Here is a 5,618-nt window from a genome sequence, read left to right as displayed (position 1 = left end):
GATTAAGTGACTTGCCCAGGGCCTCTTAGCCAGTAAGTGTCAGACACCAGATTTGAACTCAGGAAGATGTCATCCTTACTCCAGGCGTGACACTATCCATCTAGCTGCCCTCACTTAATAATACTATAAATATATTTTACTGATAATGATGAGTGATGATGGGAAATCATATGATGAAATGCTTTGAACTTTTTATAGGAAAGGCATTATATAAATTCATGACTATTTTATGTAGTAGCATTTCAAATGATGGCAGAAAACCTTAGTCTAACTTTTAGAGTAATATAAAGAACATACATATAAGACAAACTAGAAGAGGTGAAAGAAGTTTAGTGAAAAAAAGTAATTGTTAAAAGAAGAAACTTTGCTTATGGACTTTACTATCCATAAATATAGGAATACAAATAATTGTCTAAGTAGTCCTATTTCTTTCATTATGAAAAAGTAGAATTTTCAGTCCATTATTACTGTTATTTAATTATTAACTGACACTTTTCACTTGCTGAAATTTCTAGTACAATATAATTCATTAACACACTTTGCTAGCTCTCTGCCTGCTACATAATCCTTCTTTTGTGTCACTTTAGTAGTTTTGAAAGTGTCCAGTTCCATTTTATAGTACATAGCTTTTTAAGACCAAGAGTCTCTATTTTGACCCTTTCCATCTCTCTTCCTTCACGTTCTATTCTTCAGACTAAGAGATTACCAGACTGGTCATTTTTAGGACCAAAGATATTTCCTTTGTCTCAGCCTCTTAACTGCAGGCATGAGACAAACCAACCACTATTCAAAAGTTCTTTCATTTTGCTACTAAATTACACATACCTACTCATAAGTATTAAGAACATATCTGAATTCTGATCCACCTGCCAATAATTGCTAAAAATGTGTCTACAGGTGGTGGTTGACTACTGACACAGATGTTTCATCACAACATAATCAGAGTAAATGAAATATATTGTTATAATAAACTTTTAAAAGTACCTAGTACTGAAAGCCTTGGAAATTTCATTAGCTCTTGCAGGGAGATGGAGGTCTTTCCCTGGCCAGAATTCAGAACCAAGGCAAAGGCTTACCTGCTGATAGGTATGCATAATAAAGACAGGAATGATGTCTAAGTGGATGGAGAATATTGACTTTATCTCCTTACTTACTTTTGACTCTGGTGTAAATTCATTTTTATATCACACCAGGGAGTATTTTGGGATCATTTTGCCCTAAAATAGATAATAATCTCCAACAGAGTGATTTGATTTCTCATGGAGACATAGGGGATACAAAAATAAATATCTAGTATTAGCCTGGGGACACTCTGTCTGGTTTTTGTTAGTTGAGTGTGGTGGTGATAATTAAAGAGTTATGAGTCTGCCCCCATCAAGTAGAAGTTCTGTATGCTCTATCCTAGCCGTCTTAAAAAGAGATGGCTCAGGTGGCCTTGAAGAGAAGATATATCAGGATTCAACACTCTGCAGAAACTATGGGATCAATAGAGGGAGATGCTAACAGACAGGCAAAGAACAACATGTCAACAGAGACTTCCTGCATAGCATTTGATTAGACCAGTAGAAATCAGTGGAGCATCGTGCCCAGCAGAGATACCACATCCAGAGAGGAGGTGCAGGGAGATGAATGTGAAGTCATCATTAAAAGACATTGATGTTCTTTCATTGTCAAAAGACAGAATTACATACATATTCCCTACATATGGGTCCCTAGTATATGATCCCAATGGATGATCACTCTTCAATGGTGGTGTGCATATTTATTGGAAAATAAGCTCTATGTCTGTGCAGGGAGTATAATATTGTGCTTCATCTTAATATATTATTTCATTAAATGCCATTGCCTTCAACTAATTGTATCCTCTGAGTGACTAAAGAAAAAGTAAGCATATAAATGGGGCTTGTGAGCTCACATTTTGAGTAGAGAGGGCTGGTTTTTTTTTTTTTGGCAGTTGGGGTTAAGTGACTTGCCCAGGGTCACACAGCTAGTAAGTGTTAAGTGTTTGGTCTGAGACCAGATTTGAACTCAGGTCCTCCTGACCTCAGGGCTGGTGTTCTATCCACTGGGCCACCTAGCTGCCCCAAGAGGGCTTTTAAGAGTACTTTCAACCTAAGTTAACTATTTTGGAAGTCCCACATACTTGAAGAATATCCCATATGCTGTACTCTCATTGTTTTTAGTAAATGTTACAAGGTGTTCCCAGCTCCCATATCCTTTATAATACTCTAGTTGGCTGCTGATAGCTTCTGACTATTAGAATAAGAATGAGCTCATTAGAAGATATGGCCCCTTCTCCATCCAGTCACATATCACAGGAATGATCTCCAGTGAGTCACAGAGTGAGGGAGTGGCCTCCTATCAGAAAGGTAGAGCTAGATCCTCTTGATTTAATACTGTGGACCCTGAGAAGGGGGACGGTTTACTGTTCATTTAACAAGAATCAGATTCTGTCTCAAATGAGAATGCATTGGCAGTTTTCAACATGGAAAGGCATTGTACTAATGATGGGATGATGGGACCTGAACCCTCAAAAGGAAAAGACAATGTCTTTGAAAGCAACCCAGTCCCTGAATTATCCCATACATTTCCATAGTCCAAATCACTGGAGCCTCCAAGGCAACCCAAGGCAACTGGCTTACCCCAGGCTATCTAGATCACCTAATTAGCCTACTTGATATTCCTTTCACTGTTGCACCTGGCCCACCCCAAACTACTTGCCACTCTTTAATCCCATCCAGATCCTTTCACTGTCCCTTTTTGTGTATAAGCATCAGTCTTACCCCCCATTAAGTTGTAGGTTCACTAGGAACCCTACCTGCTCCTATTGGCATTACAGTAAACCTTGTCATTTGACTGGAAGAAGGTTTGAGTGTGTGAATTCTTTCCAAGCAGATGTTACCCTTCACTCTGACATTTCAAGGTTCCCAGCAACCCCAAACTACATCACTACCTTCCAGTATCCAATATAAGTAGACATTACATCTCTTCTAATGAGGTAGAGCTGAGAACAGACATAATTATTCAGCTTCATTTGACCAGAAATAGGAATACTTCTGAAGTTTTGACCCTTTATATTCCTTTCTGTAATTCTCTTGCCTTATAATTATGAAGAGAGAAGGAAACTGGTGATTCTGCAACTCTTACTTATTAACTGAAAAAGAAACAAAAATCAGGTGGCTCTGCTACTACCATTGATTCCTGGACTGTGGATACTAGTCCTCAACCCTACATCACCTCTGCCATATATTTTCTCCATTCATATTGAATGTTGCTGGAGACAACTGTGCTAATAGTCTACTATGCATTAATATTATGTAATCTCAAATTGGCCTTCACTACTACCAAGCAAAACTTTTATTTTTCCCTGTTTGGCTCTCTATCCCAATCCCTTTGTCAATGGTTCTAAAGCTTTTTTCCCCCTTTCTTCAAGCTCCAAGTCTTCTCCGTTTCTCCCTTTCTCAGATATTGTAGGTTCCTTTATTGAGAAAACCAACACCATCTTCTCTTCCTTTTCTCCTTTATATGGGGAAGAGGTGGTCCTTCTCATTGCTAAAGTAAACCCCTATTCCTGGGCCCTGACACTATCCTTTTTTGCCATCTCCAAGAGCATACTCCATTGGTAGTTTACTTTCTCACTCTTTGACCTTCAAATCTTCTGACTTCCACCATTTACTGGCTTTTTTCTTAATGCCTATAAACAGGATAAGGCCCTCCCTACTTTAAAAATTCCATTTTATCATCCTAACCCCTTAAATCTTCACTATGTATCTTTCTTCCCTTTTACTTTCAAACTTTTAATAATGATAGTAATAACAACAACAATGACAGCTTGCACAGAGTCACACAGCTTGTAAGTGTCTAACATGGAATCTGAACTCAGGTCTTACTCTCTCTGTGCCTAACACTATCACTACTGCAAACTTTCGTCATTTCCTCATCAGCTTCAGAGCCCCTTGCAGTGTGGCTTCTAACTCCACCACCTCAATGAAACTATTCTCTCCAAAGTTGCCAATCTCTTACAGATAAATTAATAGTCTTTTATCAGCTCTCATTCACTTCAGCCTGTTTGCAGCTTTTGATACACCCTTTTCTCCGAGAGACTTCCCCCCCCTTTTCTATAGCACAACTCTCTCCAGATTCTCCTCCCCCCTTTCTGTTTGCTCCTTCTCATTCTTTGCTGGCTCATCCTCTGTCATCTACTCTCTTAATGTGGATGTCCTTCAGGTCTCTGTCCTGAACCACGTTTTCTTATTCTTTTTAGAATCTACTCTGACCTTTGGTGTCGTCATATATTTCTATGGTTTCAAATATCATAGCTAAGATGATGGTTCCAAAATCCATATGTCTAGTCCTAATCCCTTCTGAATTTTACTACTGCATTGTCAATCATGTACTGTACATTTCTTGGTTGTCTTCTAGACATCTCAATCTCATTATGTACAAAAGAAATTCATTATTTCCTTTTCCCACCAAAGCTGCCCTCCTCTAATCTTTTTTTACTGCCTATGAGATGAAAAACTTTTTAGGCTGGCATTTAAGGCCCTTTACTATCTTCACATGAATGTTTCCAGGTGTTTTATGCTACTGATGCTATTTGGGGTTGCTGGGAACCCAAAATGTAAGGGTACAAGGTGACTTCAGCCTGGAATGAATTCACACACTCAAACCTTCCTCCAGTCAAGTGAAAAGGTTTATTGTAATGCCAGCAGTCAGGGTTCCTAGTGAACCTGCAACTTGCAACTTAATGGGGATGAGACTGATGTTTATATACAAAAAAGGACAGTGAAAGGATCTGGATAGGATTAAGGAGGGGTGAGTAGTTTGGGGTGGGCCAGATGCAATAGTGAAAGAAATATTAAGTAGGTTAATTAGGTGATCTATATGGGATTAAGGAATGGTCAATATATGCAAGTATTCTGGGTGCAACCAGAGAGACAGTGAAAGTATGGTCAAGTAAGCTAATTAGGTGATCTAGGTGGCCTAGGGTGGGCCAGTTGCCTTGGGTGGAGGTGCAAATGATCTGTGCTGCTGAAACATATGGAAAAATTCAGGCAATGGGTTGTTTTTAAAGATGCTGTATTTTCCTTTTAGGGGTCCAGGTTCCATCACCTCATCACTACCACCCTTCACAAGTTCTACATTCTTTGAATTCAAACATTTAATATACTGTCTTCATTCACTTGCCATTGCTCATGCCTAGCAGATACTCCCTTTTCATTTCTACCTCTTGGATTCCTTATCTTCAATATTTAGTTCAGCTGCCACTTCCTCTATGAATGAAGGCAGGGAAAGGATGTAAGTTTTAAAACAAAGGGAAATTTTGACATAAGATATTATTCAGTCATGTTGTAAACTAAATATCACTGAATTTCTTATTCAACAAATTAGTTTGGTTTTATATATGTGTAGTCAAACTAAGATTTTCTGCTTCATAGAGTTATTGTTTCTTCCTTCCTTCCTTCCTTCCTTCCTTCCTTCCTTCCTTCCTTCTTTCTTTCTTTCTTTCTTTCTTTCTTTCTTTCTTTCTTTCTTTCTTTCTTTCTTTCTTTCTTTCTTTCTTTCTTTCTTTCTTTCTTTCTTTCTTTCTTTCTTTCTTTCTTTCTTTCTTTCTTTCT

At 38.3% G+C, this 5,618-nt stretch overlaps 1 protein-coding gene across 1 annotated transcript in view; it reads right to left on the bottom strand.

The window, feature by feature from the left end:
* Positions 1-5,618, bottom strand: part of SLC15A5 (solute carrier family 15 member 5) — a 134,930-nt gene that overhangs the window by 37,782 nt on the left and 91,530 nt on the right. The gene's annotated exons all lie outside the window — the stretch shown is intronic.

Source organism: Vombatus ursinus, unplaced genomic scaffold, assembly GCF_900497805.2.
Source record: "Vombatus ursinus unplaced genomic scaffold, bare-nosed wombat genome assembly UNPS02014830.1, whole genome shotgun sequence".
Taxonomy (NCBI): Eukaryota; Metazoa; Chordata; class Mammalia; order Diprotodontia; family Vombatidae; genus Vombatus; species Vombatus ursinus.
This window is presented reverse-complemented; position numbering and strand designations above follow the sequence as displayed.